The 15,253-nt window shown below is 40.0% G+C and overlaps 1 protein-coding gene across 3 annotated transcripts in view; it reads left to right on the forward strand.

Moving 5' to 3' along the window:
• Window positions 1-15,253, forward strand: part of LOC140477125 (putative Polycomb group protein ASXL3) — a 308,321-nt gene that overhangs the window by 22,442 nt on the left and 270,626 nt on the right. The gene's annotated exons all lie outside the window — the stretch shown is intronic.

Genomic DNA, 15,253 nt, shown 5'->3' on the forward strand with positions numbered 1-15,253 from the left:
ACCAGGTAAACAGCCCTGACAAGGGAAATCATTCTGTGAGATCCACCTGGCTGACCATGTTACAATCACTACACCCCTAAGCTGAAAAAACCCGTTTCCAGATTCTTCTATCTGAAAGCCTAATCTACTATACTGCTAATTTTTTTCATGTGTCATGTGTCATTGAAGTAAGGATGTTGGAAATCAAGGCTGCTCTTCTTGAAGTTATCCCAATCAAATTAGCAATTTTATTGAAGTAAGAAAATGTTCCCCTATTTACCTGACCTTTTAGATCCAGGTGACCAGAAAACATGGATCAGGTTTCTAAACAAGAATTATTATTGATTACAAATAAGTACACGCTACCACAGGTAGAACACAAAAAGTGGGAGAGACAGTTTACTTCAGGGACAAAATTTGGTGTAGGAACCATGGGAATGGCCCTGCATGGAAAAGAGGCATGGTCAATGCAAGACCAGGTCCGGTGACCTATAAAGTTTGAGTGGATGTGATGGAACTGAACAAGGTTCTGAACCATATGAAAGCTGTAAACTTGCAAATGGTGCCAAGTTTGAGAGCAAAATGTGCCAGGCTCCTCCTTTCTAACTATTGCGGAACCTGTGGGTTCTCAGTTTCCATCAACTGTTGAGGAAGCCTTGGAATCTGAGATGGACATGGCAGATGTTGCCGCCTCAGCGCTTTTGCCGCCCTGAAGATGAGAATAATATTCTAGGCATAATAGGTGAGCTACTGTGCATTACATTCTGCTCGTATCAGAGACAGAGTTGGAGAAATCTGACCCAATACTAAAACAGCCCAGGAAGAGCTACAAAAAAAAAGAACCAGTCTATATCCTGGGACTCTGAGAAGAAGAAATGTAGTGATTATAATGAGGTCAGCCATGTGGATATCATAGAATATGAGTCCCTGATTGGGGCTTTTAATCTGATCCAATCAGGGAGCCCTGGCTGACATACTGCAGGAGTGTTAGACATCCTATCCACTCTGGGATGTAGCTTTGAGGAAGCTGGCTCAGTGTCAAGGACTTTGCATGTGTAAATAAAGGGTGACTTGGTGATGGGATACTGGCCTCCATGGTGTTATTTCAGAAGCATTTAGCTAATGTTTTATCTGCCATTTTGATTATGTGTGATAGATTCCACATCACAAAGAAGAACTCGTAACTTCTCTCAGTCTTGACTTTTTCTTTCTGCCCCTCCATCAATAGTTCAAAAACAAATTATCTGGTTTTTAATCTTATTGCTATTTGCAACCTGATTGCCATTTTCAAGTAATCAAACTTCAAAAGTATTTATTTTCACTGTGAAATCATGTGGTTGTTCAGGATCTATGGAATTTAGTTCTTATTAAATATATTTAAGACAGAGATCAGTAGAGCTTTTGAAGCAAACCAGGGAAGTTTGCCTCTGATGGGAAAACAGAGTTAAGATTGAAGATCATTCATAAATGACAGAAAAAGGTAAGGGACCATATAGCCTACTTGTTGTGCAAATGATTAAATACCTTATGAAAGCTAATACTCCAAATGTGCACTTCCTGAGGTACTGTCAAAATAACAGTTTTTGCCATTGTTCTTGCAAATTAAGAGTCCAATTATCAGTTGTCATTGTGCCACACTTCGAAAATACTCAAAATTGTAGATTTTTTTTGCTGATTTTTCTCTCTAAAATGTCATTGTCATGTAAATGATGATAATCTGATTAATAATCAGTTACGTGCTTTGGATTGATTAAACCCTTGGATTAGTTTATTTGAAAGTAAATTTTAAAAATATTATACATTAGAAACAGACATTACAACAAACCAACTGTTTCTGTGAGTTGTTCTTGCAGTCTCACAGTAAACTAAATCACAATATTGTATGCACACATTGCATGGAGTCTTTGAAGCTGAACTCTCTTAGAGGCAAGGTACACATCACAGCCATCATGTATAATGCTGGATGCAGCCTGGTCCAATACATAAGTAGTGTGTGTGCCATAAATGCAAAATGTCTTTGCACAGCTTACAAAGATTAGTTGGCAGTACAGCCTGAGGAGCAGCATTGAAGTGCAAAGGTGTCCTGTAAGTGACTGAGTTGTGTCATCATGGTTCTTAGAGGCTGGCACTTATATGATGCCAATGTCCATAGGTTTGGTTTGGTCATGGAATGTACCTGGTGTCTAATATGGAGGTCCTTTGAATCAAGTGGTGAGCTGAATTTACCAGGAGCCCACAGTATCCCATCACCAAGTCACCCTTTATTTACACATGCAAAGTCCTTGACACTGAGCCAGCTTCCTCAGAGCTACATCCCAGAGTGGATAGGATGTCTGACACTCCTGCAGTATGTCAGCCAGGGCTCCCTGATTGGATCAGATTAACAGCCCCAATCAGGGACTCATATTCTATGATATCCACATGGCTGACCTCATTACAATCACTACATTTCTTCTTCTCAGAGTCCCAGGATATAGGCTGGTTCTTTTTTTTTGTAGCTCTTCCTGGGCTGTTTTAGTACTGGGTCAGGTTCCTCCAACTCTGTCTCTGATACGAGCACAATGTAATGCACAGTAGCTCACCTATTATGCCTAGAATGTTATTCTCATCTTCAGGGCGGCAAAAGCGCTGAGGCAGCATCTCAACATCAACTTTGTTAAATTAGATTAGATTAGGTTAGGTTAGTTAGACCAGTCTAGATTAGACTAGTTTAGATTTTATTGTCGCATGTACCGGATACATGTACAAGGTTATAGGAGTATGGTGAAAGATGTTATAGAGTCGCCACTCTCCATGCCATATTAGAAGAGAGTCATAAGAGATGTACAGCACGGAAACAGACCCTTCGGTCCAACTTATCCATGCCGACCAGATATTCTAATTAATCTAGTCCCAATTGCCAGCACTTGGACCATATCCCTCTAAACCCTACCTATTCATAAACCCATCCAGATGCTTTTTAAATGTTGTAATTGAACCAACCTCCACCACTTCCTCTGGCAGCTCATTCCATACACGCTCCACCCTCTGCAAGAAAAAGTTGCCCCTTAAGTCCCTTTTGAATTTTTCCCCCTCACCCTAAACCTATGCCGTCTAGGTCTGGACCCTCCACCTCAAGGACAAATATTGTCTATTTACCCTATCCATACCTCTCATGATTTTATGAACCTCTATAAGTTCATCCCTCAGCCTCCGACACGCCAAGGAAAGCAGTCCCAGCCTGTTCAGCCACTCCGTCTAGCTCAAATCCTCCAACCCTGGCAACATCTTTGTAAATCTTTTCTGAACCCTTCCAAATTTCACAACATCCTTCCAATAGTAAAGGGACCAGAATCACAGTTGTAATTAAAAATCACAGCTGAAATTAAAGAAACCATAAAAAAGGAAAAGAAAATGTCCAGATCACCTTCTCTGCCATGAATCTTCAGTTGGGCTCACTGACACTGCTTGCTCTGGACCCACCAACATCGAAATCGCCACACTCCGGCACTATCACTTGCCACTGGGCCCACCTTGCTGACAATGCTGCCATCTTGAAATCAATTGAAGTATCAGAGTCCACAACCTTCCTGAACCAATTCAAGAGTGTGTAGCCCTTTGACGCAATGCTGATATAAGAGCTGCTGTCAATGCCAGTGCTGCCACCACAACAAGTCCTGCACTGGGCCCACCAATGAAAAAGTAGGAAGCAGACTGTTACTGAGGTGAGTTGGGTCATTAACAAGATTTTAACAAGCACTAATGCATTTTCATTGGCAACTTTCTATTGTCTGGTGAGAAACTTGCCACACCACTTAACAAAAGCATAAATGGTGGAATGAGATGCTCCCAGCATTGAGGCAGGACTCACTTTATAATTCTGTTAGAAACCTCACAATAGTTTACGTCACTCAGACCACTGTAAGATACTAAATTAGCTTGTTAACAACCTGGTTTCATATTTGACCCTGAGATGACTTTTCAACCAAACTATGGTTCCTAGTTAATAAACATCTTGATCCTAAATTCTCATCTGTATTTTCAAATACCTCCACAGCCTCATCCTCCTGACTCTGGAATCTTCTCCCAGCTCACAATCCACAAAGGTATCTGAAACCCTTCCACTTCTGGCCTTTTGAATATCCCTGATTTTAAACACTCTGTTGTTAGTGCCTGTACCTGAATTTGGCAAAGTCATTGGCTCTGAAATTATCTCCCTAATCATTGAAAAGGTTGATTGCAAAATATCTAAATTTCTCTGCTTTTCTACCTCTCTTTCCTCCTTCAAGACACTCCTTAAAGAATATCTCTTATGTTTATGGTCCTGTTACCGAACATTGTCCAGTTTGGCTTAGTGTCATATTTTGTCTTATAACGTGTCTGTGAGCAATTTCTCACATTAAAGATATATTAATACAATTGTCATTGTAAGTACAGTACCTTTGCATCCTTCCATCTATTTCAATAGTAAATCTCAATGAGATACTAATATAATAAACCTTCTGAAGAAGTAGTGTAACTTGCACACCAAATCTAATTCTGCAGTTAACTACTTAGATGTGGTTCTCAGAAGTTACTGTCTGATTTATTCTTTAATAGCAATTACTAACAAATCGCATTCTGATTGTATTTACCTCAAAATCGAGGCCTCAATCTTCTTCCGCCCACTGTCTTCTCTCCAGATCAGAAAGCCGGATGATATGTCAGATTGTAGTTAAAAAAAATCTTGAATGTCTTTTGACATTGGCAATTTTTCTGGTTAGTTAGCATATTTATCAATCTGGGAGGTCACAATTAAGCTGAACACAGTGGTGACCCAGTAAACGTTTGTGTAATTTTTAACAGCACTCATTGGATATCAGTCTTAACATATGAACTCTGATTTTATTTTAGCATGGAAAGCTGAGGCCATATCAGGTACTTCAACCTTTACCTTGCCTGAAGTTGGCTGTTCAGAAATTGAACTGGGACTTAGTATAGGGTTTTTAACTTCAGCTGTAGTCAGGCACAGAGATGGTTGGGTGTACACCTTGTACGCCAGTTCTCACTTTCATCACCACAGGCCATCTTCCTAGGATCGAATGATAGGAGCAAGGAGGTGAACTGGAGCTTTACAGTCAATGTCCAGGTTCTTACAGGCCATGAGGGACAGTTGGCTGGATGTGACATCTTAGCAACAGAGAGGGTGGTAAAGGACATATATGGGAGGTAGTGAGCAGCATTTTAGTTGGGTTTATAGGCTTTCTGTCCACATTCAAATTTGGGCACCTCCTGTCTCACTTCTGTGGCCAAGGCATTTGCTGGTACTTTCAAACTTGAAAGCCTACTATTAGCTTTCAGCATGGAGAGCCCTTAAATTTCCTTTAATTAACATATCTGGACCAGCTATGAAACATATGTGTGGCAGAGAAGCCTATGTGAAGAGCCATAGTGCAATGCATAATCACAGCCAAAATGAATAGATGAAAATTTGAGAAGGTTCTGCGCAAGAAATTACTAGTAGAAATAGCAGAGTTACAGGTAACCACAAAACATATATATAGGAAGGAGAAGTAGAAGTTTGGAGATTTCAAGTATTCCAGAATAGGAAAGAGGCAGACGTAATAGATGGTATCTGATCACAGCAGTTCGTTATAGTATCTGGATTCAGATGTTGGTTTTGTAATCAAGATGGTGCCAGAGAATGGCAACCTTGTACACCTGTAATTTCACTGTACCCATGTATTCCTGTACTTCAGTATACGTAACAGTCAAATCTACTTCTAAGGCTTGTGAATGCTAGTTATCCAAGAATTTCTTCTGACACTTCATTATGCAACAGTTTTTGGTGTCAGCATGAGTTGAAACCTCAAAGAGGGCAATGTTGTTTTACGTGGCATAGTTAATGTTAAAAAAAAGCCTCAATGTGCTCTTATAAAGAACATTATCAATAAGATATATTTGTTGCTTCCTTTGATCACAAGCCATGTGAAATAACTCACAAAGGGTGATACCCCGTCACCAAGTCACCCTTTATTTTCCTGTGGAAAGTCCTGATGCCAATCCAGTTCCTTCAGAGCCAGCTCTCAGAGTGTCAGGATATCTGACACTCCTGTCCTTATCTGTCAGTCAGGGCTCCCTAATTTGGTCCAGTCAGGGAACTCATAATCAATGATGTCCACCTCACTGATCTCATTACAATCAGGAGAAAGTGAGGAAAACAGCTGCTGGAGATCAGAGTCAAAAGTGTAGCACTGGAAAAGCACAGCAGGTCAGGCAGCATCTGAGGAGCAGGAGAGTCAACATTTTGAGCATAAGCCCTTCACCAGGAATGCTGTCCTGATGAAGGGCTTATGCTCAAAACGTCGACTCTCCTGTTCCTCAGATGCTGTCTGACCTGCTGTGCTTTTCTAGTGCCACACTTCTGACTCATTATAATTGCTACATCCCTATTACCACCAGCCCCTGAGACAGAGGATGTAGGCCTATTCTTTTTCTTGTAGGTCCTTCTGAAACATTTTAACGCCAAGTCAGGTTCCTCCAACTCTGCCTTTGATATGGGCAGCATGTAACACACAGTCTCTGGCCTCCTACACCCAGAGCATCTCAGAAGAAATTTGTTCTCTTCTTCAGGCAGCTAATACGTCAAGGTGATGACATCTGGCATGTTCATCTCCAATTCCATGGTCTCCAATGCTTAATGGAGAGGGAGAACGCTCTGACTGTTCTGAGGAGCTGAACATGTTTTGTTCCAGCCCTGTTTGCGAGCTTGCAGCTTTCATATGTGCTTGTTCAGGACTGTTGCACCTATCCAAACTTTACCCTGAACATGCGTTTACCACGTCTCTTACCCGTGCAGGGCCATTTCTGGGATTCTGACACCGTGGTTCACCCCCTGAAGGAAATGGCAGAATCTTGTGTCCAGGTTGGCATTCTTGAAGACATTCTCCCTCCATCCCCCCCACCCCCCCCCCCCCCCCCCTCCAGGAAGATGTGGTTTAACCTAGTGCAAGGTCTTCTCCCCATTAGTATGGAGCTATCCCTGCAGTTTCATGAGGGGTAGTCCTAAAGTCAACTAGAAACCGGGACTGTTTTGTATCTAGTGAAGCTGTAGGCTGTTTCTTTAAACCTACATTCAAAGTTTGGACTGCACTTTCTGCCAGATCATCGGATGATGGATGGTATAGAGCTGTCCTTGTATATCGAATGCCATTTGACTTCAGGAAATACTTAAATTCCTTGCTGGTAACTTACAGCCCATTATCTGCGATCAACACTTCTGGTAGTCTGTGCATGGCAAAAGATGCATGCAGTTTTTGTATTGTCATCCCTGTGTTTGATGAATGAATTCTATGCATGTCCAACTTTGAGTGGGCATCCACATGACAAGAACATTGAACCTACGAAAGAACCTACATCATCACTGTATAACTGAATCCAGGGTTTACCTGGCCATTCCTATGAATGTAAGGAAGCTTGCTGGCTGTAATTTTTGTCCTCGTTGACATAATTCCTTTTGCCAACATCTTCATTGTGGAAACCCCTGAATGACCCTATTGGAGCCTGCCATCCTCTACTGTAATCTGGTCTCTTTGGGTCCAAAAGGTTTTCAATTCTGGTTGTGACTGCCCTTTGGGTTTCAACCATCACTACCAGCTGTTTCAGTTTTGTCAGGACTGGACCTTCCTGCATCCAGAATCTGATATTGTCAGTTATGACTGGAAGTGCGTATAGAAAATTTAAAACCATTATGGATTCTTCCAGTCATGGTGCCAGCTGGAGTCAGCTCAATGCATCCACCTTCATTACTTGGCCTCCTGGATGGTGTTCCAACTTGTAACTATATGCACTTAATATTAGAGCCCACCACTGAATTCAGCCTGAAGCTATGGATGGCGCTGTCCTATCCTCTTTAAGTAGACCTGGCAGGGGTCTGTGGTCCATAGTTGTTACAAATTTATGTCCATAAAGATATTGGTGGAATTTCCTAATTCCCAATAGCCTTCTTTCTCTATCTGGGTTTATTTATTCTTGTCATTAGCCAAGGTCTTGGATTCAATCTCTATTGGGCATTCTGTACCGTTGGGCCACCTTTCAGCTCATATTACCCCAGAGTTGTATCACATGTCAATACAGGATCTCGCTTAGGATCACAATGTGTCAACATCTTAGAGGATGGTAACTGTTTCTTCACTTCCCTGAAAACTATGCTGCGTGACCGTTTCCAAGGCTGATCCTTTTTAAAGAGTTGAAGTAATAGTGCCAGGATGGAGGCCAGGTATGAACTTACTGTAATAATTCACCAACCCAAGGAAATACCTCAGCTCCAGTACAAACATGGGAGCCAGGGCACCTTTGATCGGCCTCACTTTATCTACCGGGTGAAGCCTGATGTTATCGACTCTGTAGCCCATGTAGATCACATTTTTATTTTCTAAGGCATATGTCTGCCTAGGAGAAATATCTAAAGACTATATATCTATGTTCTCTAAATGCTCCTTATTGATCTTCCCTGTTATCAGTATGCCATCTAGATGAATGGCAACCTGGGACTAGATCTTGTGAAGTGTTCTCCATCGTCTACTGAAAAATTGCACAAGCTGATGATATTCCAAATGGCAGTCTCATACATTTGTAGAAATCCTTATGAGTGTTAATTGTAACATAGTTGTGGAAATCCTCATCTAATCACAATTGCAAGTATGCATAGCTCATGCCCAGCTGTATGAAGGACAGCACACCCCCAATCCCCACCCCCTACCCCACCACCACCCCTGAAGCTTTGCATATAAATAATCTAAGCAAGGGATTAAGTTTTATCCAGCTACAAAAATTGGTTAACCATTTATTTAAAATTCCCAGAAAGACAAACCATCTGTCTTCACAATCAGTATGACAGATGCTGTCCAGTCTGCAAATTGGACTGGTTTGATGATTCCTTCACTTTGTAACCTTCTGGGTTCTGTCTCTACTTTTGCCCATAAGACAAATGGCGTTGGGCAGATGTTGAAAAATGGTGGAATTGTTTTCTGATCAACATGCAAGGCAGCTTTGGCTCCTTTGGTAATCCCTAGGCCTTCCTGAAAATCGCACGGGTATTTAATTACGACTTTATTCAGGCAGCCGTTTTCTATTTGAAAAATGTTCAGTCAATCTAAGTGAATCTTTTTCAATTCCGCACCATCAAATTTGGACCTGAGTCTTTTACAACGATCGGTGGTAACTTAACCAGCTGCTTCTCATAACTAACAGGAACCAAAGTTGTATCCTTCATCTGTAAAGGTTTCCCGGTGTAGTTTCTCAGTCTAGCCAAAGTCTTGCAAAAACGTAAGGATTAAATTCCAGAGCAAATTTTGTTAAAGACTGGTTCTCCGATCACTGAAATAGCTGCAGTGGTATCGACCGCCTTTCCAACTGGGCGACCATTTAACCAGACCTTTGTTTTGACTGGTTCTGATTTGGATGTTGCTAAGGAATTTAATTGTTCCAGATAGACTTTCAGGGTGTGCACTCTTCTGGATACCTTATTCAGTTCTCGTCCTCAATACAGGCCTAGTGGAACTATTTTTCTGTTTTGAATCCGCATCTGCATACCAAAAGCAACTAAAGTGGCTTGCTGGCCCAGATCCTGAAGAAACTTTTAACTGTTTGGCTGAGGCTTGGTTTTGTTTTGGAGTTTTGCTGTGGGCTGACCTAGAATCCCTCTGTTCAGGTTATGTCCTGATGGAAGCAATGCAATTTCCTTCACTGAAGTGTTGTTCCCAAGCTCAGTAGGAGGGGTGAGGATGTCCACTTCCTTGGAACACCCTGCAACTCATATGCTCCACTTACTGCATTTTTCAATAGTAATACCATTTGTACAGTCGATTTGAAATCCAGTTGGGCTTCAGGTACCAGGTGCTTTTTCATGGTTACGTTCATTAATCCCAGATAATCAGTCTCTCAGCATCTCATTAAGGGTTAAACCAAAGTCACATGCCTCTGCCAGTCATCTTATCCTAGTCAAAAATCCTGATATGGAATTCCCCTAATTCTCAAATTGTCAAGTAAAGCCAATAGTGTCTCAGAATTAGAGGAGGCTTGGGGTTGTAATATTCATTAACTAAATCCATCAACTCTTGAAAGGTTTTAGTATCTGGTGCCTCAAGGAAAGTTAGGCTCATAATAACCAAAAAAGCTGCTGGTCCATAAACTCTCAGGAGGATTACTGAAAGCTTGATCAAAGAAGTTAGGTTTTTAGGAGCTTCTTACAAAGGAAGTGGGAGACAGAGATGTTTAAACAATGAATTTCAAAGCTTAATGGCTAGGCAGCATGACAGATGAGAAGTAAAAGGAGGCCAAGATTAAATCATTTGGAACTCCAAATTATGAGAAAGAGCATGGGAGAAGAGAATACCCATTGAAAGTTATTCTGTAGCTATGCTTACAAAGATGGGAATGGAATTAAACTCAGGAAACTCCATCAACCTGGACAACAATGAGGAGGCATTGGTAGAAGATGGTGTAGTCTAGTGTATTGAAAGTTGTAGGCAGTTAAGGAAGATAAGAATAGTTCAACACAATCATATCAGAAAGCATGTCACCTATGACTTTAAAGGGCAATTTCAGTACTGTAGCCAGATAGGATTCAAACATGCAATTAGGGATAATTTGGGCATAGTTATGGGAAACAACAACACACTCAATGAAAACAGGAATATTTGCAACGAAGCAGTTGTTTGCAGATGCGGCGAGGTCAAAAGTCTTTCAATGAAGGTGTGATGCAAGCAGGTTTGTGATATATCACCCAATGTTTCAATAAAGGATGTTAGCAGTTCCAAAAATAATAAAAGGATAAATTTAAAGGCTCTGGGCTGATATACCACACACTGTCATATTGCTCAGAACTGAGGGGCCTCATAGATGGTAAATGGAGTATAATGTGAGTAAATTTAAAATTGTCCATTTTAGCAGCAAAATTATAAAGTAAGCATACTGTCTAAACAGTGAGAGATTGCAGAGCTCTGAGATGCAGAGGAATCTGCCTGTCCTAGGGTATAAATCACAGTTTTTCAACACTGCACAATGAGGAACAATGAAAATAAATTATCAAAGAACATAAAACAAAGTAATATAATGTCCATGAGATAAGAAGGGTGATCATAGATTGTTTCAAAACCTATACTTTCTTGTTTAAATTTTAAAATAAAATTTTCTGAATTAAAACAATGTCACTGGTGATCACGTATTCAAATTGATTATATTTCCTGGAAAAGTTGCATCATGGGCTATCAGCTAAATTGGTAGGCTTTATTGGTTTTAACTCTTCCCCCATCACATAGTTTCAAGGACCATGCATGGTTGAGAGGACAGATACTACAGAAGATAAACTCTTAGTAACATTACCTTTTAGCAGTCTTTTAGCCAGTTTAAACTAATACACACTGGTCTCTCTGAAAAAGCTCTTGGCCTCTCCATAAGAGTACAGCTTGGATCAGCACTTGAGTATTCAGGAGTTGTATCGCTTTATGAAAGGGATTATTCTGCTACATCAGCCATATGCAACGAAGCATGAAGACTCCTTGCCTGTGTACAAATTGTATTCTTGAATGAGAACTCAGTTTGCTTAAATTCAGTTGCATAAGTAGCAGTAACAGGAATTCTATCTGTGAAAAGTAAAATCACTTTAGTTTGCACAGGAAAACACAAAATTGAATAGACTGGTATACTGAAATCTTGAAGTTAGTGTTATTATTTTGACTTTATAATCCAACACATGGAACTCATATTTGGCAAAGCTGTGTTCAAAACATATCATTGCACATTTCTGAGAGGGTCCTGAGTCTTTGGAATTCACCTCCCCATACAATGGCAGAAGAAAAATTAAGGAATACTTTGAGAGTGGAGGAAGATAGTTTCTTGAACAACAAGGGAGTCAATGACTAACAGAGTTAGCAGCATGTTACTGAATGTTGTAGCAGACTCAAGAGGCTACATTCATTTAATTCTGGAAAGGTATGTAGCAGGTAAGAAGTTCGGACAGAGTATTAAAAAAAACTAAAGAATTACTAAAAGATTATTAAGGATTGAAAAAAATTGTGTATGAGAGAAAGGTAACCAAAACGTAAATAACAGATAGAAAATAACAAAATAACTGCTGGTCCTACAGAAAGTGAGTCTGGGGAATTAGTAATGGAGGATAAAGATATAGCAGATGAAGTGCACAGATATTTTTTGGCAGTCTTTATTAGAGAGGATACAAGTAATCTCCTTGAAATACCTATAAATTAGAAATTGAAAGAGAGAGGAACTCAAGATTACTACAATTATCAGGAAAGTAGTAATTGATTAATTATTGGAACTGTAATGTGAAGTCCCTCAGTCCTCTAGTGTCTTAAAAGAAGTAGCCAGTGAAATAGTTGATGCATTGGTTTCAATTTTCCAAAACTCATTACATTCAAGGAATGTCCCTTTAGATTAAAAAAAATGGCTCACATAACACCTTTATTCAAAAAGAAAGGAAGGCATTAAACAGGAAGCTACAGGTCAGTTCACTTAGTATCTGTTATTGGGAATATTTTAGAAATTAATATGGAAGATGTTATAATAGGGCAGTTGGATTAGTTGAAGATAATAAGCTAGAGCCAGCATGATTTTGCCAAATGGAAATCATGGTTAACTACTTTATTGGAATCTTTGAATGCAAAGGCTAGGATGTCACAGATAGGATTAAATTAGAATGGCATCATGGTTGGCGCAGACTTGGTCAGCCAAATGGGCCTGTTCCTGTGCTAAATTGTTCTTTGTTCTTTAATATGCTTCAGATATATAGGGCATCAGTGAGACCACATCTGTAGTACTGTACTGGTCACTATACTTAGGGAAGTATGTTAATCTGTTAGAAATACTTCAGAGCAGGTTTACTAGACTAATACCTGGAATGAGCAGATTGTGTTACAAGGAAAGGCTAGACAGGCTAGGTTCATATCCTGTGGAGTTTAGAAAGTCAGAGGTGATGTAATGAAAACAAAAAAGATCCCAGGGGAGGGCAGGGGCGTGGAGAGGATCTTGATTGAATGGATGTAGAAAGATATTTTCTCTTGTGGGAGAATCTAAATGTTGAGGTCATAGTTTAAAAATAAGAGTCATCCATTTAAACAGAGATGATGAAAGAGTATCTCATAGGGTTGTGTGTCTTTGAATTTCTCTTCCTCTAAAGACAGTGGATGCTGAATTTTTAAATACTTTTAAGGCAAAGATAAATAGATTCTTGATCACCAAGGAGGAAAGATTATTGGGGAGATGCAAGAAATGGATTTGAGGTTAAAATCAGAGCAACCATGATCTTATTGAATGGCAGAGTAGGCTCAAAGGGCCAGGAGGCCCACAGTTGTTCTTACATCTGCACGTAATTGTTGAAAAATGGGAGCCTCATGTGGCTGAGATGCTGGAAACAGAGAAGAAACTGGTCTGTAACAATTCAAGAAGGCAGCCCGCCAAAAAAGGAAAATATTCCCATAGAAGTGAATCCTGAAACAATTGAAAGTGAGGGAAGGCATATCATAATGAATAAGAGGAAAATTTAAGATGTGTCAGGATGAAGAAGGACAATGCACCAGAGTCCAATAGAACACATCAAAGCATCCGAAGGTGAAAATTATGGGGTCCCGAGAAATTCTATTCCAGGGGTCTATGTGAGTGAATGTCCATCAAAAGGATAGATGAGTGAGTGCTAGTTTGGGTAATAGACTATTTAAGTAACATTCGTGATGGGAATTTTTTTTGTGGTCTTTAGGAATGGGGTCACTTTATTTTCAGAAAAGAGAAATTAGATTTCTAAGGGCTGGTTGTAGTTGACCAAACTAATTATTTAAAAGAGATAAATTACATCATAGATAGGTAATTCATTGAGTGCACATGAAATTGGGAAAGCTTTTGACCAGGAAGCACATGGACAATTATTGCAAAATGAAGAATTCAAATAAGAGAAGGGAAAAAAAGAGTAAGAATCAAAGATAGTTTTGTAGAATGGTTTGAAGTAGGTTAAGGCGCTGTTTTGTGTAAAATGTCACTTGACCACTGTTAGAAGTTGTATTACATGGTCTTAGAAGAGAAATTCTGGATAAAGAAATTTTCATTTAGGTGTTTATTTCTTCCTAACTTTTTTTTCTTAAATTAGCCTATGCCTTGGACCAATGAAAGTTAAAGTTTTATTTTAAAGTTATAATAGAAATAGTAACACAACTATACTCAATTATTTCAATTCTCAACGAAGTTGCTGTAAGGCTTTCCTCAGACCAGGAGCATTTGATGTCCTACTCATTCTAAGTAGTAGAAATTGCAGGTTTGTCAAAGCATCCTTGTGCAATTTGTTAGGGAGTCAAGAGGTGAATTACGTGCCACAGAATTTCCAGTCTCTGAACCATTCATCTAGGCATAACATTTACGAGGCTGATCCAATAAATTTTTTGGTCACTGGTAGCCTGCAGAATGCTGAAGATGGGGGATTCAAAAATAGTAATGCCATTGAATGTCGACCAGGGTTGGTTAGATTCTCTCGAAGTCATTGCCGCCACTGTGTGTCACAAATGTTGCTTTCTGCATAACAGCCCAAGGGTGAATGTTTTGAATGATGTTGCATGTGGACATGAGCTGCTTCAGTAGAAAGTGAGGACTGCAGATGCTGGAGATCAGAGTTGAGAGTGTGGTGTTGGAAAAGTGCTGCAGATCAGGCAGCATCCGAGGAGCAGGAAAATTGACGTTTCGAACATAAGCCCTTCATCAAGAATCCTGATGAAGGGCTTTTGCCCGAAACGTCGATTTTGCTGCTCGTTGGATGCTGCCTGAACTGCTGTGCTCTTCCAGCACCACTAATCCAGTATTTGATGCCTCATTCAGTCAAATACTGCTTTGACAGCAAGGATAGTCACTCTTACCTCATCTCTTAAATTCAGTTCTTTTGCCCTTGTTTTCACCAAGGCCATAATGAAGTCCGGAGTTGAGTGGCCCTGTCAAAACTTAAACTGAATGTCAGCGAGCAAGTTACTGCTCTACAAGTGGCACTTAATAGTAATGTTGAAGATACTTTCCATCAACTTGTTGCTGATTCAGAGTAGGCTGATGGGATGATAAATGGCTGTTTTGGATTTGTCATGGTTTTTGTGAACTGGACATAACTAAGCATTTACTACATTGCCAAGTAAACGTAAGTGTTGTAGCTGTACCAGTAGAACAAGTGGAACTGCTTGGCTAGGAGTCAAATCATTGAAAAGTCTTCAATATTACTGTTAAAATACTGTCAGGACACACATCGTTTGATGTATCCAGTGGCTTCAGC

Source organism: Chiloscyllium punctatum, chromosome 5 (genome assembly GCF_047496795.1).
Source record: "Chiloscyllium punctatum isolate Juve2018m chromosome 5, sChiPun1.3, whole genome shotgun sequence".
NCBI lineage: Eukaryota > Metazoa > Chordata > Chondrichthyes > Orectolobiformes > Hemiscylliidae > Chiloscyllium > Chiloscyllium punctatum.